Consider the following 22,246-nt stretch of genomic DNA (forward strand, 5'->3'; position numbering starts at 1 on the left):
AATGGGTGGGAGCAATCACACCTCTAACGTGGTTGCAGGTGTCACCTGCATCTCAAGCACACCCTCACCCCCAGCACCTCCTTCTGAGTTTAAGTTTCCTTCAGGAATGTGGAGGAAATTGACTGACTTTCTCGCTTCCTGATTTTCTCAACTGGACACGTTACCGCGTGTCACACAGGGGCGTGGTCATGAGTCATGCTCACGAAGGGCCTACGATGGAAAGAGCCCTTTTCCTGCGTATGTCTCATCACTCACCCTTTCAGATTCCTTTGTGAGAGACTTGGTGTAGAAATAGACACAAATGTTCTTGAGGGCTGTGGTGCTGCGCGAATACTGATCTATTGCTTTGTTACTGGTACCAGGGTTCATGATTTACATCCTGTTCTCCTGACTCACTGCATCCTGGTACCCAGCTCCAGGGTTGTTAAGGGATACTAATCTTTCAAATTAGCACCTTGTAAATGAAAGGGGAGGCTCATGCGTCTCAGTTGTGCCTCTGCAAGGTGTGGTCAGCATTCTCGGCTGAAAACAAATCTGCCTTCTAGACAGATGGCAGCACCCAGGGAGCAGCGGGAGAACAGGAGCCCCGGCTTTTAAGAATGTCAGGGTGCAGTTCTGAAAATGTTGAGGGTCTGATCTTTACTGAATGGCAAAGCAATGCTCCCTGGGAACTGCTGTAGGAAGAGTTTCCATTCCCTTATCCTCGTTGATGCCAGGTCTGGAGAGAGCAGATTCCTGTTTTCACTCACAGCAGGCGTCCCCGGTGGAATCAAAGGAACTTGCCGCCATTACTCACTCGGACACGTCATGAACGGAACAATTAAAACCCAAACAGCACAAAGCATGCTTCTAGTTTAACAAACTTTAGAAAACCCTACTTGAAAACTTACAGTTCTGTTAATATTTCCAGAGAATAAATAAGACTGAACATCGTGTGGCTGCCCAAACAACGATTTTATTTGCCTTCGTTGTGTTTGTTTGTTTGGTGAGGCAGAGTCTGGTCTATTGGCCAGGCTGGAGCGCAGCAGCAGGATCTCAGCTCACTGTAACCTCCGCCTCCTGGAGGGAATCAAGCAATTCTCCTGCCTCAGGCTCCTGAGTAGCTGGCACTACAGGCACCTGCCACCACACCCAGCTAATTTTTGTATTTTTAATAGAGACAGGGTTTCTCCATGTTGGCCAGGGTTGTCTTGAACTCCTGACCTCAGGTGATCCGCCCGCCTCGACCTCCCAAAGTGCTGGGATTACGGCCGTGAGCCACCGCGCCCGAACTGCTTTCATTGTCTTTGAAAGCCCCAGGTCCAGCCTTCTAGCACAAGAAGGTCAGGAGGACACTGCCCGTGAAATCCGGTCCTTTTGACTTCTCGTCTAACTCCCAGAGTTTATTCTAAGACCTCCTCAACTGCGTGGCAATTGTGAATTGTTCTTTTCAGTTAGGGCCTCTCCTTTCATGTTGTTCTTTTGTTTTTGTTTTACAAAATTATAAATGAATGTTTCCCCTTTGAGGAACCACTACAAAAATGCCTGACGCCTGGACACACGGTTTCTACAAGGAATGTCCTTGCACGTGCAACCGCTCTGTGACTTGTCGTCCTTGGCTCCCTGGAAAGGACAACGACGGCTCATGCCTGTGTTTCCAGGGACCTCAGCACTACAGCCTCAACACCCAACACGGGCGTGGTGCGTGGCTCTTCTTTCCTCCTTCTTTTCTGGAAACATCTGTGGTCACTGTTTTTTGGTGGCAGAAACCTTCACTTTGTGAGTAACAACTCTGAGGCAGTAAGGGATTTGGAAGGAAGCTCTGTTGGGGATTTAAAGGACAATGTACAAAATCATGTTACTGGAGGGTCGGTTGTGGCCCGTCGTTTTGTAAGTAGGCTGGAGTTTTGCTTTTTTGGCTCTGTCTTTCACCTTTCAGCAAGCCTCTCACTTTCTGCCTTCTGTGAGTCATCGCAGCAAGAAAAATGTTACCCTTAAAATGTCCTCTTTTCGGAATTTTTTTTGTACTACAGTTAAGGGGGCTGGCTGCTTTCTTTTCTTGTTCACAGTGTCCAAAAGGAAAAGTCAGCACAGCAGAATGGCATGGAAATGCCTCCGCCTGTTGACTTGCTACCATCCCCCTTTATTCTGGGAGGGCTGGCAGAGCTGGAATGTCACCGGGTCCCTACTTGTCCTCCTGGTTGCCGGCGGGTCTCCAGCAGCGTGCCAGCGAGCTTCCAAGTGCCCGCCCAGAGGGCCGGGTTTCCTCATGTCTCAGCCTCCTCCCTTGCTGTGCGTAGCCAGTATGTGCAGCCACAGAGGCAGCTGCTCCACTCACTCCTGCATTGGAGGGGAGGCAGAGGACTCTCCCCAGAGCCACCCAGCCAAGTGTGAGGGGGTCACGGCACAGGCCTCAAGCTTCCCACCTGGCCAGCACTCCTCTCCACTTCCCACTCTAAATTAGACTGCCCTGGTTGGAGAGGAAGACAGGACACTTTGGGAAGGGGCCCCAGGGCGGAGATGACTCGGGCCTCACTCTCCCACCCTCCGGAGTGACAGTTCTCTGATGCCAGGACAGATGAGCTCCAGCTCTCTCTCCCATCTTCAAGGAGCATATGAAACAAAGGGGAACTTGGATGGGTTTCTTTCTGCTTTCTTGTGACATTGAAACACCCTGCAGAATGCATGTGGCAGATCAAGACTATAATGAGTTTGTGCTGTAGTATCTTCCTTTGGAATGCGTGTAGGTCTTTGTGTGAGTGTGTATCACAGACGTCATCAGTAAGAAAAGCGTTGCAGAGCCCATCACGGCTAGTTCTTCTCTTCCCCCAGCATGCAAAGTAGATCCCTGAGCCCGCTGTTTATGGGGACTAATTGTTACTCCCTGACAGCACCTAGGATTACAGGGAGAAAGTGTTTAAGGAGGCGCCCAATTTCAGAAGATTTTGCTGATTAATTTTCTCACCACTTCCATTCAGTCTGCTTGCTTGCTCCAAAAATGGGTTTCTAAACTGGAAAAAAAAAAAGAGAGAGAGAGAGAATGAATACATAACAGAGCATGTTTCCCAGGCAGCATTTGGTAACAGAACAATCACTTCCAAATGTCTCCTCTCCAGCTAAAACATCTCGAACCCTCTGCCGCTCAGCCCCTTCACTGTGAAAGGGCTTCAGGGCTTCACCCGATCACTTCTTTTTCATAGGAAACACAGAGACTGATGTGTGTCAAGGAAAGCACACCGAGAAATGTCCTTCCCCCCAGATTGCAGAGTGGAAAAGCAGTAACTGTGATTTATGTTGCTATTGTTCACAGCGCGCTCCCTGTTTATAGTTAATTGCATAGAAACAACCCGTCATTTACCAGAGAGACATGCAAAGATGCGTTCATCCAAACGAATGTTCCCTAAAAACAATCTGTGCCTCCACTGCTCTACCCCAGCACAAGACCGTGCACACACACACACACATACACACACACCCCAAGTCGAATACCGTCTGGAATGAGCAAAAATAGTGTCCACCTCCAGGAAATAGTCACAGTTTTGCAGTGAACTTTCTCAAGCCAAGCCTTAAACTGAGCTTGGAATTTCCTGGAACCCTAGAAAGGCACTGGCCTTCGATGTAGCTCCACTGACCTTTGTTGAAGACGTCTTCCTGGAGTCCCAGTTTCCTCATCTCTGAACTGGAACGATATATTCTGTGCATCGCTCACTTTGCGAGGTTCTCATGAGGACTAAAGAAGACGATGGCTTTAAAGTTCCTTGGATAACTTTTACGTTGTATTTAAACATTGGAGGTTTACGGTTTTTTAGAAACATTTGAAGTAGCATCTTCAATTGGAAGTATCTTCATTTGAAGTAGGGGTATCTTATTTTTGATACTCCATGTACTAAGACGTTAAAATAACTTACATTACAATAATTAATCTGTTTCTGTTTATTCCCTATCTGAACAGTAATTGCATCTTTACCCGCTGATGTGAGGCAAGCTGTATACCATGTTTGTCTTCACTTAACAATAATCATAACTGATATGTAAGAGGGCTTACTACTTGATAGACGTGATCCTAAGTGTTTTCACAGATTCACTCATCTGATCCTCTCAAACCTTATCAATACCACTCACAGATTCACTCATTTGATCCTCCCCGTATCCTAGAAATGCCATTCTTCCTCTTTTGCAGCTGTAGAAATCAGAGCCCAGGGAAATGAAGTAGGTTGTTCACGGTTCACAGCTAGTAAGTGACAAAGCCAGGCTCTGAACACGGGCAGTCAGTCCCAGAGTCTGAATTCCTTTTTTTTTTTTTTTTGAGACGGATTCTTGCTCTGTCGCCCAGGCTGGAGTGCAGTGGCGTGATCTGCAACCTCCGCCTCCCAGCTTCAAGTGATTATTATGCTTCAGCCTCCCAAGTAGCTGAGATTACAGGCACCCGCCACCACACATGGCTAATTTTTGTATTTTTAGTAGAGATGCGGTTTCACCATGTCGGTCAGGCTCGAACTCCTGACCTTGTGATCCACCTGCCTTGGTCTCCCAAAGTGCTGGGATTATAGGCGTCAGCCACCATGCCCTACCCCAGAGTCTGAATTTATAACCAATGCTGTGGGCATCCATCATCTTATTCTCTAGTATCAAAGGAAATCTGAATGAGTGTGGGAATTTCCAAATTGCCTTGTAATTATGCAAATTAATTTACTGATTGTAACAACTTTCTCAAAATAAAAGCAGGTAGTGTTATTCTGTTTTAGGGGAAAAAAAACCGTTAAAAATGAGATCATATGTCCAAAGTAATCCACTAGTAGCCCTGAGATTAAAACTACAGCCTCCGATGCTTTGGTTTGCGGACAATGGCCCACTGCAATGGTGAATTATGTGCGACCTTATTGTAAGGGGTAGAACAGAGAATTGGGGTTTCCAGGAAGATAGCCCGGCTCAGAGCTCAGGCCCCGCAGCCTAAAGCCACACCTGCCCCTGGGCTCATGGGTGCTCCATGCCAGGCACCCGGGTAGACTTGAGCTGCTGTGTTCTGCAGACTATACAACTGTGTCAGTTGGAATTGACTCAGGAAAGCTGACCTTGTGCAGAGGAAGGGGTTTCATACGGAAAAGAGGGCTCACTCCGATGTTGAAGGGCCAGCCCTGAGGCCAGGGACCTTTCTGATCTGGACATGTGGAGGCCACAGAGAGGCTTCATCTCCGGAAAGAGTCCCATGGCCTTGGGCAAAGTTCCATGTGCCTCATCTGCTGAGACCCCACCCCTGCTGAGACCCCACCCCTGCTGAGACCCCACCCTGCTGAGATCCTGCCCCTGCTGAGACCCCCACCCCTGCTGAGACCCCACCCCTGCTGAGGCCCCACCCCCGCTGAGGTCCCACCCCCGCTGAGACCCCACCCCTGCTGAGGCCCTTCCCACCTCAGGAGGTCCCACCCCTGCTGAGGTCCCACCCCTGCTGAAGCCCTCCCACCCCGCAGAGGCCCCACCCTTGCTGAGGTCCCACCCCAGAGACCCCCCACCCCGCTGAGACCTCACCCCCGAGACCCCACCCTGCTGGGCCTCACCTCGCTGGAGGCCCCCACCCCTGCTGAGGCCCCACCTCAGCAAGGAGACCCCCACCCCTGCTGGGCCCCATCCCTGTTGGGAGTGCCCCACCCTGCTGGGCCCCCACCCCTGCCAGGCTGCATAGCTGCCTGCATCCACCCCGGAGCCTGTGGCTTTTCCCTTCTTCCTGCCTGAGTGGGTCTGGAGACAGGAGTGCCGACAAGGCCCTGGGTTCTGAGTCCCGCCCTCAGGCCTGGGAGTGGGGACAGTTGGCACCTGTGTCAACACTAGCAGGCAGGAACCCCGGTTCACCTTCGAGACCCCCTGCCCACCCCAGGTGAGGGCCAGCACATGGCAGCAGCTTCTCTGCTTCTCCACCAGCCTGGCCTCCCAGGACGCAGGTCCTGCCAGGGGAGAACTGGTGTACTGCCATTGTTTCCAGATGCCCAGCCACATCGCTGGAAAGAAAGGAGCAACAATTCAAAATAATCACAGTGAAAGCTCGTTGAAAAAAATGCTTGTTCACTGCAGACGGCCACATATAGACTGCAAGCTAGACCATAGATTCTGGTTATATTCTGTGACTATTTATTGCACTTTCTAAATGCCAGGCAAGTTTCTAAGCACTGGGCATACATTCCAAGAAGATATTCTAGAAATCCCTGCCTCCGGGAAGTCCCCTTCCACCAGAGGCAGTCAGATAATAAGAAAATAAATATATAAAATGTCAAGCGGGGATGTGGCCTGGGGAAAATGAATCGGGAGAATGGTAGAATGAGGGGGTAATGGGAGAGGTTTGGGGGTGATGCTTTACAGGAGAGCAGTGTGACATTTGAGGAGTGGCTCAAGGGAGGACACAGGCCTGTGGATGTGTGAGGGATGACATCCCCTGCAGAGAGAGTGGTTGGAAAAAACTAGTGGGGACAGAGCCAGTAGACGATGAGGTGGGGCTGGAGGGACTCGCCACTGGAGTGCTTGCAGACTGACACGCGTGTTGTGTTTTGCTTGGAGTGCGGTGGGAAGGCACCAAAGGGATCTGAGAGGAGAAGCGAGGGAATCTGACCAGCTCTTTAAAAGGATTGTGCCTGCGGGGCGCCGTGGCTCACGCCTGCAATCCAGCACTTTAGGAGGCTGAGGAGGGAGGATCACTTGAGCTGGGGAGGTCAAGGCTTCAATGAGCCCTGTTCACGCCACTGCGCTTCAGCCTGGGTGACAGAGCAAGGCCCTGTCTCTAAAAAATAAAGCAAAATGAGTAAAAACGAAAGGATCGCAGGGACGATCGTGTTGACAACAGAACCCAGCAGCCGCCTCTAGAAGGGCCTTCTGTTGGGCTCGCTGCTCTGCTGGGCCACCCTGAAATCTTTAGTCATTTTTAAAGGAGAGGCTGGTGTTAGTGTCCTGGAACTGCAGACCAGGCGGCTTCCCCAGAAGACACTCATTCTTTCGTGCTTTGGGGGCTGGGTCTGAGGTCAAGGTGTCAGCGTGCAGTGGCTGCCTTCTCACGGTGTCCTCGCAGGGCCATCCCTCTGTGTGCATCTGGGCCTTAACTGCCTCTTTTCATAAGGACGCCAGTCCTCCTGGATGAGGGCCTACCCATGCGGCCTCATTTTACCCAAATCACATCTGTAATGGCCCGGTCTCCAGACACAGCTGCATCCTGCAGCCCTGGGAACAGGTCTCTGTTCCCATGAACGGAGGATGAATTTTGGGGGACACCATTCAGCCTGACGATCCCTCTACTCTGAGTATTTGGGCCTGGGCGGCTGGAAGAGGGGGGACCCTGCTTATTAACTTGGGGAGATGAAGCCCAGCTTTCCTGGAGGGAGGGGGAAAATGGGAGTCTGTTTCCTCTGAGTCTGAAACAAAATTGTGCAGCTGTCTAGTGGAAAACGGACACAGGTGTGCTGTTCAGGGGAGCAGGGGAACGGGGGAGACGGGATATGATGTGGGCGTAGATTTTAATGAAAGCCCCCTCGGTGGTGGAGCACAGAGAAGCCTCAGTGTCAGACAGGAGGAGAAGGAAGGTCAGTAGCACGTGTGCAGAGCATGCACCTGCTGAAGAAACCAGGGACTGCTGTGTCCCCGACACCAAACAAAGGAAGGTGTTAACAGAGGGGCCAGAGATTGATGGCGGCCGTGGGGGCCTAGGGGACTAGGCTGGAGACTGTGCCTTGGATCTGGCTCTGATGGTCAGTGGAGGGGCAGCGTCTGCCTGGACTGGAGAAGGAGTCCAGAGGCGAGGAGGGGAAGAAGGCTCAGGCCGCAGCTGTGCATCTCAGAGGTCTTTCCTCCAAATTCCTCCTCGCTCACAGACTCCCAGGAAATCACAGCAGAAAGCAAGCGGGAGTACCCTTACTCTAGAGGCCACTTGATTAAGCCTACTTTAATTGTTTGTTAGTTCCCAAACAGCAAATTTTTATATTTTCATTATTAGTAGTTAAAAATTACTCGGATACGCCATGATTGGCAGAGTTATGCTGACGGTCTCACCTGCGGGCTGCACGCAGCCGCTCCGTGGTGCGCAGATGCTCTGCCAAAGTCCACGTTTCCGTGCAGCTCTCACCGCCTGGACACCAGGGTGGCGCAGGGAGCTCTCACCTCACACCTCCCCCGGTGTGGACGTGGCACCTGATCGCTGCGCCTCCTTCCTGAGCAGCTCCGTCTGCACACTGCGTACCTCTGGCTGCAAGGCAGCAAGGAAACTACGCTGGAATCTGGCGTGACATGTCGCCAGAGCCATCGGCAGGACAAGGAACAATGAAAGTTGAATTTTAAAAAAACAGCTAAATGTATGTGTAGAAAAGGAAGAAACCAGGTATAGAAGGGCGCATACGTACCGCATCCACAGATTGAACACACGTGTGCAAATATGTATCCCACACACACGTGCACACACACATACATACACACACATACATACACACACACAGCTGTCATGTGGAAGCCACTGTTTTTTCAGCTCTATTTGTGACTTTTATAATAAGGCACTGCCCTCCAGCGCAGCAATGCCAGGTCTCTTATAAATATTTATGGCAACCTTCAGCTCTTCCGAAAGCAGCTCCTTCTGCCATGTGAAGCGCTGCTCTGAGAAGTGACAGGGTCCCAGGCTTCTCTGCTCTTCCGTGGCCCACAGGCTGTGGCACCTCTCCGGGGACCAGATCCGGTGGGATGGGCCCTCTAGTTCACTGCCGGCAGGGTGGCAGCGGAAACCCTGAATGCAGCGTTGGGAAGCAAAATCGGCTCCCGTGTGTTTTCTTTTAGGCACCACATCGGTGTGGTTATAATGAAACCATTTCACACTTACTGAGTGTGCACTGAACTCAATTACAATATGAAAATGTGAAACCAGAGCAGCACACAGGAGGACGACTGGAGATCAGAACTCTCTGTACCTGCTCTGCAATTTCTCTGCACACCTAAACTTGCTCTGAAAAATAACATCTATTTTATTTATCGATCGATTTGATTTTTCTATAGATATGGTGTTTCGTCCTGTTGCCCAGGCTGGTGTTCTAGGCTCAAACCATCTGCCCAGCTCAGCCTCCCAAAGTGCTGGGATGATGGGAGTGAGTCACCTCGCCCAGCCTAGCATCCATTTTAAAAAGAGCGTGAGAAATGATTTGTATTTAGGACTGAAGAAGAATGAAAGACACCTGTAGTTTTGCCTCCAAGAAAGCCTAGTTATACCTTTGTTTTATTAACCTACTATTCACCAGGCTTCTGGGTGTGGTTTCTCAGTGTGACCCTAACCCGGCTTAGGAGGGACAGTGCTAGGAAGTGCTATGGGGGGCACAGCAGGTGGTCCCTAAAGTTGTGATGCTCAAGAGATTCACAGAATAGCTGAAGAAAAGAGACATGTTTGTTTTTGCATTTTCTGTGGTTTTGCTGTTGTTGTTAATCACAAAGTTTGCAGGTTCGCTGCAGTTTTGAACATTCAGAACAATACACAGAATAATATAAAAATCTTCAGCTATGCAACTGTTTTTTAAATAGACATTCTCAAGACTTTGGTGTCGCTTTTTCTCAGGATTTTTCTCTGGGAACATGTTTATCTTTTCCTTTAGTTGGAATGACACTCAATTTGTAGTTTGGGTTTCTTCTTTTATTCATCATTATCCTGTGGCAAATGTTTTCCCAGAGTATGAAATACTATTAAAAGTACAGACTTTAAGGCCTGTTTTGCTGTTTATCACATGTATCATAATATATTTAAAGTTCCCCATCTTTTTTTTGCATATTTAAGTAGCGTTCTGGGTTGAAATTTTGCAAATTATGCTGCAATAAATGTGTTTGTCATTGGCGCACACATCTCTCCATTTCTAAAGGCTGAAATTATTGGGTCAGAGGTAAATTCTTAATGCTCTTGATAAATATTGCCAAACTGACCCCTTGAAAGATTTTGATGCTATACCACCAACATTGTTTTCAGAGACAGCGTCTCGCCTTGTTGCCCAGGCTGGAGTGTAGTGGCAGTCAGAGCTCATATGAAATCCTGGACTCAAGCACTACTCCCATCTCAGCCTCCCACATGGCTGGGACTGCAGGTGTGTGCCACCACACCTGACTAATTTTTGTATTTTTTTTGTAGCGAAAGGATCTTTCTATGTTGTGCAGACTAGTCTCAAACTAGCCTTAAGAAATCCTCCTGACTCAGTCTCCCAAAATTCTGGGATTACAGATGTAAGCCACCACATCCAGCCACATTTAACAATTTAACAAATGAACATTAATAGCCTATCTTTGTTTATATTTGAATATCTTTGATTATTATTGAGGTTAGGTATGTGTCCATCAGGGGGCTGACCACTTGCAATTCTTTCATTAATTGTATATTATGACAATTCTGGACAATTTTCCCATAGATCTATGGAAACATTCTTTTCTGTTGTTTCGGCTTGGCAATAGTTCTTTACACACTATGCTAATTTTCATCTCTCTTTTCCACTCTGATTTTAATTACCATGATACCCTGGTTGTTTTTAAATTTGCAAATAGAACTGATTTTAAAAACCTGTTCAAGGAAGGAACCTTGAAGATCGTCAAATATTTTCATTTGTATAATTTTTTTTTTTTTTTTGAGATGGAGTTTCACTCTTATTGCCCAGGCTGGAGTGCAAAGGCACAATCTTAGCTCACTGCAACCTCCACCTCCCGGGTTCAATGATTCTCCTGCCTCATCCTACCAAGTAGCTGGGATTACAGGCACATGCCACCACACCTGGCTAATTTTTATAATTTTAGTAGAGACAGGATTTCACCACGTTGGTCAGGCTCGTCTCGAACTCCTGACCTCAGGTAATCTACCCGCCTCGGCCTCCCAAAGTGCTGGGATTACAGGTGTGAGCCGCTGCATCCAGCCCATTTTTATAAATTAAAACATTTATTTTAGGGACTTCAAATTATTTCTTCAAATTTTAACAGTCAAGTAGCAACTGACTGGAACTGGAAGTCGCAGCTTCTGGCCACCAGCTCAGTGTTCTTCAGTCGTACAAAAAACCTGAGGACTGGCTACTTACAGGCCCTAGGCTGAGCAGCTCACCTACACCTTCCTGCTCAGCTCCGAGATAGGCAGTATCCTTATTCTGCAGAAAAGATACACACGCTGCCCTCAGTTTTCTAGGCAGTAAATGGGAGAGGCATTTAATTGCCAGGCTGTATTATCCGAAGCCCCTTGATGTTTAACGAGTACTCCCACCGATGTTTAGAGAACTTTAGGTAGTTATTTCTTGATATCTCTAATCCTCAGTTTTCTCACCTAAAAAATAGCACAAAAAATAAAAACAATGAAACCCCTTTCTTTAGATGATTGCTGTTAAGATGACACAGGGATGCTATGGAGGCAGATGTTGGTGTGTCTGCAATAATGGCACCAGTAAGCCCCCTCCAGCACCTGAGCGCCCCTCTTTCCACCGGCGGTAGTCTGTTTCCCTGCCTTGAACCCCGGCTCACCTTGTGACTTGGTTTGACCAATGGAGGCAGTAGAGGTGGTCCTGTGCCAATTTTGGGCCAAGCCCATGAGAGATCCAGCAACTATGTACTCTCTGGGGGCCCTCAGAGCCATGTAGAAAAAGCCATCTGGTCTATCAGAGGAATGGGGACATGTGGAGGAGAACTGGGGGACCCCTTCTGGGGCCCCAACATGCAGGGCAGGCAGAAGGACCACAGTCCACCCACCCACATACTCACGAGACTCGATGAACTCTTGCTCGAGGTCTTTAAGTTTGGAGGATTCTGTGTGTGCGTGCAAGGTAAGATGACTGACATCTGTCTACAGAGGTTTGTCAGGCATTCAGTGAATGGCAGTGCCCTTCACGTCCCCTTCCCTGCCACTCTTAGGATGGACTGGACCGTACTTAGGGTATGCTGGGCTCTGCCTTGTACTCCCAGGGACTAGCACTGCACCTACCATAAGATGTTCGAGGAAAAGCAATTCAGATCTCTCTATAAGAAGAACTAAGCCTTAAGATCTCTTTAAGCTTTTAGACCTGGTTTCAATCAACCAAGGTTTGAGAAGTTATGGTGACACAGCAGACTTGTCCCAACATAACTTTAAGTATGACATCTCCATTAATTACATTGTAAATCTAACATTTTACGTAATGCTCACCACATTTTTTTTTTTTTTTTTTTTTTGAGACAGAGTCTCACTGCATCGAGGAGGCTGGAGCACAGTGGCACAATCTCGGCTCACTGCAACCTCCGCCTCTGGGATTCAAGCAACTCCCGAGTAGCTGGGATTATAGGCCCGCACCACCACACTTGGCTACCACAAATATTTTTATTTGGGTTCCTGTGCAGTGGCTCATGCCTGTGATCCCAAAGTTCGAGAGGCTGAGGTGGGAGGATAGCTTGAGGTCAGGAGTTCAAGACCAGCCTGGGCAACATAACAAGACCTCAGTCTCTATGAAAAAAATTTTAAAAATAAAAAATTAGCCAGATATGGTGGTGTGCACCCGTGGTCCCAGCTACTCAGAAGGCTGAGTCAGCAGGATCACTTGAGCCCAGGAGATCGAGGCTGCAGTGAGCTGTGATTGTGCCACTGCACTTCAGCTGGGCTACAAAGACCTTGTCAAAAAAAACAAGAAGAAAGAAAGAAAGAAAGAAAGAAAGAAAGAAAGAAAGAAAGAAAGAAAGGGAAAGAGAGAGAGAGAGAGAAAGAAAGAAAGAGGAAGGAAGGAAGAGAAAGAAAGAGAAAGAAAAAAGAAAAGGAAAGGAAAGGAAAGGAAAAGAAAGGAAAGGAAAGGAAAGGAAAAAAAGAAAAGAAAAGAAATAATTTAAAGCTATTATAAAACAAATCCCAGGCCAATCTTTACATCCATAGTGTCAAATAGACTTTCTGTGTTCCTTTGTCAATCACCTACTGAATGGGTGTGTGTTGATGAAGGATTAACTCTGAGAACAAGGGCACGAATCATAATTGCCTGACATCCACCCCAGCGCTTAGCAGAGGCCCTGGCATGCAGGGTGCTTAATAGATACGTTGCTGTTAAGAGCCACAGGATTCTGGAGAAATAGTTACTAATGATCCCAAGTTGATGCAGGTTACTTTGAACCAGAGATGTGTAAAATTGGCCCCACGCTCATTTTTCAAGAGAGAAAAGTATTTTTTTATAAGAAAATGAGCTCATTTTTTTCTTTCTGCATCTGCCTCTCTGATGGCACAATTTATGAACACATTCCCGACCTTAGGCTGAAATTGAATCATTGAGCGTGGTCAACAGTGAAGGGTAGTAACAACATTGACATTTTTGATGTCAAAATATTCCCCATTTTTTTAACTGCAGTGTCAGCCAACAGTCCTTATTATACCCCATCAATAATAGCAGCAACCACAATAAAAAAAAACTATAAAAATTAAATTGTGAAAACTAAATTATTTATGTGATTTCATGTGTTAGATGTATTTTGTGCCACTGAGCCTGGCTTCTTTCTAATGTCATAAGACTATTCGGAACTGTAATAATCTTCAGGGGATGTAAGATTTATCAATTCTTGCAGAATGGGATGGGAGCCAAAGGAGGAGATTAAGGGAAGCTGGTGAAATTAATCAAGTTTTGCTCTGTGTACCGGCCAAGAGAGTGCAGTAGGTTATTATTCAGGCATTTTACACAGTAGGAACACAATTTGACCACTACCATATGTTGAATTTGAAATTACATGTTAGCCTTTTCCAAAAACAATCCCATAAAAATGTCAATAATTCTGTCAACAAATGGCTTTATCCACTAAAAAGGGACTTCACATACAGAAAGAAGGAAAGTGTTGATATTCACTAGCTCACTGGGAGACATAACATTTTAATCCTGCTACGCAAGCCAGACTGGCTGATCTACACACCAACAATGATGGAGAGATGGGGTGATGAGACTCCAATACATCACCGTTTTCTTCGCTGTAAAAAAAACAACGGCATCCGTCCCCTTGTGGCATGTGAATGGGCTCCAGTCAGTGGCCTTGAAATATGAGGCTTTCCTCTTCACTTGAGGCAATATTGGAGTTCTTTGGAACAGATAGAAGCCATCATTCCAGTCCTAACACAAAACAAAGGCATCATTGTAGGAGCAATTTTGAAAATGTATGAACTTCATAAAATGTTCCATTTTCCACACTGTGAGTTTGGCTTGCACAATTGAAACATCAGAACTCAGGAAAACTACCCATTAACGTCTCAACCCTTTCGCCTGAGTGTATGACACTAACAGAGAATAACGTATGGGTCCTATGCAACGGTCATCAATAATGAGACAGGAAAGAAATATGTCGCTTTGCATACCATCCAACCCTGACAGCCAGGGTAGCCAGCAGGTTCAGAGGTGTTTCCATGAAGCTGTGCTGCATTTACATTTACTGCTAAAGCCGTATTTTTAACTTCCACATGATGAGGTTTTAAAAGAGTTTCTGTTAGGTCTACAGGAAAAGCAACTGCCTTATCATATTAGTAAACAAAATGGAATATAAATGTGTTGGTTATTTTATTTTCTTTCCAAAATGAATCAATAGCTCCAAGGCACTTCAAAAGAAAATCCGCATCAAAAATAAGCTGACACCATAAACTATTGTGGTGAGCACATGGATGCTAAATCTCCCAGGCTTTCCTTCGGGTTTCTAAACACAATACATGCGGACGGCTTTGAAGGAAAACCAAATTTCACTGAAAGACACTGGACTCACCAAGAAATGAGTGTTTCCTAGCAGAGTTGAAAGGCCTCGAGGACTCGAATTGTTCCCAAAGATTCAGCTCATTCACTGATTCTTGATCACTTGAGGAAATGGGGTCTGACCCATTGGCCAAGTGTAAAAAGAAAGAAGCAAGTGAAGACCTGGGAAAGGCAATTTTGTGAAGTATTTTGGAATTGTTTTTCAATTGATGTTCATCATTTCCTCAACTGAACTGTGAATTTTCTGGCTGGAAGAAAGCCCTGTCTGCTTCTACAGAGATAACCACACGTTCATGCCCAGAACTGTTTTACAACTCAAGTCAGCCTGCAAATGACATAGATGTGGGGTGTGTTTGTTTGTGGGGTGTGTGTGGCTCCCACACAGCAGGGATCATGTGACTGACTTTGACCTGTGGATGCAAGCAGAGGGGGAAGGTAGAAATGGCATATTTTTGTTTACTTTTTAAAATTTGTATTTTAAAATATTTATGGCTTCATAGAGTAGTTGGAAAGATACTACAGAGATGTCCTGTGTCTCCTTTGTACAGCTTCTCCCAATGGGAGCATCCTGCATGATTACAGCACAACACAAACCCAGGAAGCTGTCCCTGGTACAAGGTGTGCCTGGTTCCATGTGACCCCCTGTGCACATCTGTGCAGCCACCTCTGTGATCTACATACAGGACATTTCATCACCATTAAGATCTCCCTGGAGCTGCCTTGTGGAATTGTGTCCCCCAAAACAATAGGTTGGAGTCCTTGCCCCCAGTAATGCTGACTATGACCTTATTTGAAAATAGGGTCCTTACGGATGTAATCAAGAGAAGACGGATGAAGTCATACGGGAGTCAGGCGGGCTCCAAATCCAATGACTGGTCTCCTCGTGAGAAGCGGGGAAGAGGCACAGAAGTCCACACCGGGGGAGGCCATGCGAAGACGGATGCAAAGGCTGGCTGGATGCATTTAGAAGCCAAGGATGCCAAGAACGCTCAGCAGCCCCTGCAAGCCGGAAGAGGGGAGAGGGATACAAATCCCCCCTAGGGCCTTCAGAGGGAATGTGGCCCTGCCCACGCCATGATTTCAGACTCGTAGTTTCCAGAATGGTAAGAAGATAAATTCCGATTGTTTTAAGCCACCCAGTTTGTGATCGTGTGTTATGGTAACCCTGGAACAGGAATACTTACATGTTCACAGTCACAGCCTCCTCCCCGCCCCAACTCCACCATCTCTAGCTCACAACAGCCACCAATCTGTTTCCTATCGCTGTCATTTTGTCATTCTGATAATGTTATATGAATTGAATTCTACAGTACAGGACCTTTTGGGTTTGGCTTCTTTTGTTCAGCATAATGCCCTTGAGATCTACCCGTAGCTTGTTGCTGTCTTTGCTGAGGCTGAGTAATACTCCTGGGTGTGGATGACCACAGCTTGCCTACCCGTCCACCGAGTGAGGGGCATTTTGGAGAGTTTTTTTTTTTTTTTTGTGCTATTACAGATAATGCTGCCATGAGGGACCATGCATGGTTATTTGTGCAAACGGAAGTTCTCATTTCTCCGGAATAAATGGCTGGGAGAGCAGCTGCCAGGTCATATTGGGAAGTGTATGTTTAGTTTCTAAGGAGCTGCCTGTTCTCCAGAGTGGCCTGCACCTTAGATATCCACACCAGCAATGTGTGGATGATCCTGTTTCTCCACGTCCTTCCCAGCGTCTGGTGCGCTCACTCTTTTCTAATTTAGCTGTGTAATAAGAACTCATCGCATCTCTCTAACAGCGAGGAATGTTGAACATCTTTCCATGTGGTTTTTCGCCATCCACAGATCCTTTCTAGTGAAATGTCTGTTCATGTCTTTTGCCCATTTTCTGATTGGCTTGTTTGCCTTACTGTTGCGTTTAAGTGTTCTTTACATGTCTAGATACTAATCCTTTGTCAGATACGTGGTTTGCAAATATATTCTTCCAGTCTGTATCTTGTCTCAACAGGGTCCTTCTCTGCACATGATCTTATGGCTAACAAAGTCCTTAACAGAGCAAAGGCTTTGTTGATGAAATCCAATTTATTGATTTATTTCTTTTATGGATTGTGGTTTTGGTGACATGTTTGCAAACTCTAGGTCTTAAAGATTTTGCCCTATGTTATTATCTAAATGTGTAGTTGTATGTTTTATATTTGAAACTGTGATCCATTTTTAGTTAATTTTTGTAGAAGGTGTGAGGCTGAGGTTTCTTCTTTTGCTTAGAGATATCTAATTTCTCTGTGGTTTTATTTATTTATATAATTTTACACTAAATTTAAAACAAACATCCTTTTTCCTTTTGTCGCATTTTCCTGCTGGATGATGTTAGCAGATAACAGCCTCAGTGCACCTGCTAATAACGTTTACCTCTCCCGGGAGCTGATCTGGCACAACTTTAGGAAACCAGCAGTCTCACAAAGCAGGAGTCTAGAAGTTGAGACAGTCTGCTGAGCTTTTCTTATCAGGAAACTGCTCCTGGAACAAGGCAAGATATAAGAAAAGAAGAGATTGTTTAAAGAACAGGAAGTTAACAAGAAATCCAAGAAGCAGTTGGAACATCCTAAGAGTGCTCAGAACTGCAAGGAGGTGGAAAGGCCCTGATGCATCCTGGGCTTCCTTCTGAGGGCCACAACTGAGGGGTCCGGGACTAGTGTCAGTCACCCTGGAAGCTAAACCAGTCACCTCCATTGCATTTCCAAACACCCTCTCAATATCTAACAAAACCCCCTTTTAGAAATACCTCCAGTTATATAAGAAACTGCCGATAACTACATTTCTTTAATTGCACACACACATACAGAGTTATCAAAAATGACGATATGCTAATTGAACATTTCCTATTCACCATACTTGACTGAATCTAATGTTGACTGTTTTCAAAAAGTCAACTCCACCGTCATAGGATACATGGCTAGCATTCAAAAAAAGAGACACCTGTAATCCCAGCACTTTGGGAGGCCAAGGCGGATGGATCACCTGAGGTCAGGAGTTCAAGATCAGCCTGGCCAATATGGTGAAACCTTTTCTCTACAAAAAATACAAAAATTAGCTGGGCATGGTGGCAAGTGCCTGTAATCCCAGCTACTTGGGAAGCTAACGCAGGAGAATCACTTGGACCTGGGAAGCAGAGGTGAACCAAGATCGTACCACTGCACTCTAGCCTGGGTGACAGAGCAAGACTCTGTCTCAAAAAAAAAAAAAAATAGAGAGAGAGAGAGAAAGAGAGGCCCCAAGATATTTTTTTGTAACTCTCATTGCCTCATTTTGGAAGTATGCATCCTTCCAAAGGGGTTATCTTGAAGGGCACAACCACTTTTCAGTGTATAAGTTTGGGTATGTTTCTTTAAAATCCATAAACTTTGAATCATTTTATTTTATTGAAGTGTCAACATGTAATTGAATGTGCCAGGGAAAACTCCCCTGACAGTTTTCTAAGTGCTTTCTTTCTGAGTCTCTGTTCAGCTGGAGATCTCCCCCACTTTATTATGTGATCTCCCTCCACATGTTTTTCTTGGCCAGGAGGAGAACATCGGGGTGCAGGGCAAAAAAAGGGGCTGGAATTTGCACAAAAAAGGGGCTGGAATTTGCACAAAGACAATGGATAACACTAACCTATCTCTTCTGACTCTTTCTTGAAATCTCATTGTCAGATACAGAAAATGGTCTTCTGAGAGATAGAGACTCACAGTCATTGTTTTTAAGAAGAGGACAGGAAAGAGCGTCAGTGAGGTTCTGTGGCTAAGCAGAGAGCTTCCCAGTGCTGGAGCACAGCACGTCACTCAGATCAGCTTTCCCTGTGAGAGTAACAGAATGCAGAAGGAACCCTAAGAAGCATATTTAAAAATGATTGACTAGCAGACATGTTAGAGAGCGATGATCAGGGTAGACTATAAGCCTGTGACACAGAGGGTGTGGCCAAGCACAACCCAACTTTTGTCCCAAGGATGCCAGCTAAACCGAGGAAAGGTGAACGGGAATTTCATGATCTCTTAAAGTTTGGAGACCTGGGAAAGCGAGGGCTTCGACAGGAAGTCATCCTCTCCTAAAGCCGGGATCAGAAAAGGCCACACCCTCAGCAGAAGAGTAAAACCCCACCCTGAAACACAGACTGGATCCACGTGCTCCGGATAAAAGGGAAGGTCGTAAAGCTAACAGAGTTCAGCTACAAAACAGAACAAAGACGAAACAAAAAGCTGCAGCCAAACCCTACCTGCTGTTCCATGTTGAAATCTGCCTCCCCAAGTCAGGAGCGAGACGAGAAGGGACACCCGAGACCCCAGCATCGGCGTCAGCAGCAGGGGCTCCCGGAAGAACAAGGTGAAAAAACGAAGCAAAAGGATTGGAAGGAAAACAGCAAGGAAGATGGATATCATCTGCAGTTTTAGATCATATCATTGTGAACATAGAAATTTTAAAATAGTAGAATGGATAAGAGAATTTGGCCAATTTTCTGACAACCCAAGCAGAATGGTGGGTGGTGGGTGGGGGAGTTTGCAGCTGAAAACGCCAGTGTGGCTCTGAAAACCTGGGGCGTGCTTGTTTAGGGATTTGGGTTTGAAAACCTGGGGCGTGCTTGTTTCAGGATTTGGGTTTGAGCTCCTAGTTGGAACGAAAGATGGTGAAGAATTTTGAGAAGGGGAGTGGCATGATGTAAATGATGCCATCTTCTTACGGATCACTTTGTTTGGTCCAGGAAATGTGGGGTGTGGTCGGGAGGGCAGCTGGGGGAAGGGAGAGGGGACCAGCAACTGGCACCAGGGTGAGGGGTGAGAAGGGATCAGCTCGGGACGCCTGCAGGATGTGAAGCTTGCTGGACCCCAGTGGACTGGTGTTGGGTCTGAGGGAGAAAACTCAAGAACAGTGTTTAAGTTTGTGTCTTAAATGAAAGCTCACTCAATCCCAGTGACTTGGGAGGCTGAGGCGGGAGGATCACTGGAGCCCAGGAGTTTGAGGCTTCGGTGAGCCATGATCACACCACTGCACTCCAGCCTGGGTGACAGAGTGCGAGCCTGTCTCGTAATAAAATAAGTAAAATTAAATTAAATTAAAATATAAGCAATTATGCTATTGACATAAATGTGGAAGGTTAGAGTTGGGACTTGGTTGACAGAGCAAATACCGAGACAGCTGCGTCCTTTAAAAGGTGGCATCCACTCAAAAGCCAAGAGGCGTCACTGTGGGAGAAGCTGGTGGCAGTTCCTCTTCCTTCTCAGCCCGCTTTAATCACCAGCCCATTCCCCGGTAACTCCATGACCCTCACTTCCCTCATCCTGATCAGGGATGACTGAGACCCATGAGGAGAGAGCCTTCAATGGCCCTATCAGGACCCAACTAGGACTTGCTTCCACCTACTCTCCTCTTGCCAGAGGTAAATCCAACATGCTGTTGCCCAAACCATTGCTGTGGGGCTTCATGCCCTGGGTCCCGTCCCCCTCACTAAATCAAGCACATGTCTGCAGCAGCTCTCTCTCCCCCATGCCATTAAATCTCTCCCTTTCAGTCAACTGGGGGCTCATGACCCACAGGCATCCCTCAGCTGAATCCTTCCTATCAGCATCAAAAACCCTCTATCATGTGCCAATCTTTATGTAAAGTCTCCCTGTCTACACCATATTCCCCACCAGCTAGTGACTCCGTTCTTCTGGGGCAGGCATGGTCTGGATATCTACCAAGCCTCTCGACTGTGTGTAGAGTCAGGGCTCTCAGAAAAACAGAACTGGTGGGAGCCATACCTTTATCTAGGGTGAGATTTACCTTAAGGAAATGGCCCATGTGACTGAAAATCCCCACAACCTACCGTCCACTGTGAGAGGCCCCAAAATCTACCATCCACCGAGAGAGGCCCCAAAATCTACCATCCACCGTGAGAGGCCCCGAAATCTACCGCCCACTGTGAGAGGCCTCAGAATCTACCGGCCCCCATGAGAGGCCCCAAAATCTACCGTCCACCATGAGAGGCCTCAGAATCTACCGTCCACCATGAGAGGCCTCAGAATCTACCGTCCACCATGAGAGGCCCCAAAATCTACCGTCCACCGTGAGAGGCCCCAAAATCTACCATCCACCGTGAGAGGCCTCAGAACTACTCATCCACCGTGAGGCCCCAAATCTACCGCCCACCGCGGAGAGGCCTCAGAATCTACCGCCCACCGCGGAGAGCTCCAAATCTACCGCCCACCATGAGAGGCCTCACCCACCGGCCCACTGTGAGAGGCCTTGTGAATTCACCGGCCCACCATGAGAGGCCCTCCTAAAATCTGGTCACCACTGTGAGAGGCTCCCAGGACCCACGCCCACCAGCTTAGAGGCCTCAGAATCTACCGTCCACCGTGAGAGGCCCACATGATCTGCCAGCAGGAGTCCAGCTCTCAGGTAGAGGAGCCATACCTCAGCTTCGTCTGTCAGACACACAGAGAGAGCAGTCTCCGTTCCTTGGCCTTTTTGTCCTGCTCAGGCCCTCCAGAGATTGGGTGAAGTCCACCCACCCTGGGGAAGGCCACCTGCTTTACTCAGTTCACCAATTAAAATGCTGGTCATTTTCAGGAACTTCCCCACAGACATACCCAGAAATAATGTCTTACCAGCAACCTGGGCACCCCTTAGCCCAGTCAAGTTGATGTAAAGTTGACCATTCCTGTCCCTCCAAGTTAGTCAGCATTTCTAGATGTCCCTTGCAGTGACGGCCGGCCATGTGACTGAGTGCTGGTGATGAAACATTTCTGGGAGTGACCCAACTCCTCCCCAGCCCATGAATGCCACCACCAGCAGAGCATGGCCCTGTGTGCCGGGCACGTGCAGAGGACCTTAGAGATGGGGAGATTTGAAGGAAGCTGTCCTTACAAGACTGTGTGGAACAGGGATCTCTCACCCCTACCCCCAAATTCGCACCCCATTAGACTCGATCAACTTGAGCGAAAACTAAAATCTAGTGTTTAGCCACAGAGATGTTGGTTCCTTGTGAGAGAAGCTAGCAATGACTTACACTAATTAATCGACAACCCCAAAGCTGCCCAGGCTTGCTGTTTCTGTCTCTTTTTTCCGATTTCTTTTGAAGCCACTCTGGTTGATTTCACTTCTGCTGGTCCTCGTGGACAGCTTGTGCCAGGCTTCCCAGGGCATCCGTGTGCCTAAATCAACAGTGAATGTGGAGTCCTCCCCTTCCCTGACTCTCAGCACCATGGGACACACCTGGTCGCTCCCACCCCATCACATTCCTCACCCAGCTCCTGGGGCTCCACTCCCCCCACCCCGTACTCCTCCCACCTCACTTACTGCTCTCTGTCACTCTCCTTGCTGCTGAATTAAAGGTCAAATGTTTGAAACATGGTGAGAGAACTTTCAAGCCTCTATCTCTCTTCATAGAGGCTCCCCTCCTAATCCCGCCACTCTTTTACATTCAACGCCGATGTTGGACCCCAATCAACAAGGGTGAGGCTATGGGAGAAGGAGTACTGATGGCCCAGAATATCATGTGGCCCAGGGAACGTCTTCCAGGAGGGAGTTTGGGTCAGAGCTGGGGCTGAGCACAACCAAACCGGGGTCAGAGCACCGGCGAGGTA

At 47.4% G+C, this 22,246-nt stretch overlaps 2 long non-coding RNA genes across 2 annotated transcripts; both read right to left on the reverse strand.

The window, feature by feature from the left end:
* Nucleotides 1–12,724: 12,724 nt before the first annotated feature.
* Nucleotides 12,725–17,702, reverse strand: LOC103887248. The gene is made up of 3 exons (XR_002524139.2): nt 17,055–17,702; nt 14,686–15,671; nt 12,725–14,045 (listed from the first exon to the last, which is right to left on the reverse strand). It is a non-coding gene; the product is annotated as an uncharacterized LOC103887248 (long non-coding RNA).
* A 479-nt stretch (nt 17,703–18,181) lies between these two features.
* On the reverse strand, nt 18,182–19,197 carry LOC110744225. Its single transcript, XR_002524577.2, has 2 exons — nt 18,898–19,197; nt 18,182–18,481 (listed from the first exon to the last, which is right to left on the reverse strand). It is a non-coding gene; the product is annotated as an uncharacterized LOC110744225 (long non-coding RNA).
* Nucleotides 19,198–22,246: the final 3,049 nt, after the last annotated feature.

This window comes from Papio anubis, chromosome 11 (assembly GCF_008728515.1).
Source record: "Papio anubis isolate 15944 chromosome 11, Panubis1.0, whole genome shotgun sequence".
Classification (NCBI taxonomy): domain Eukaryota; kingdom Metazoa; phylum Chordata; class Mammalia; order Primates; family Cercopithecidae; genus Papio; species Papio anubis.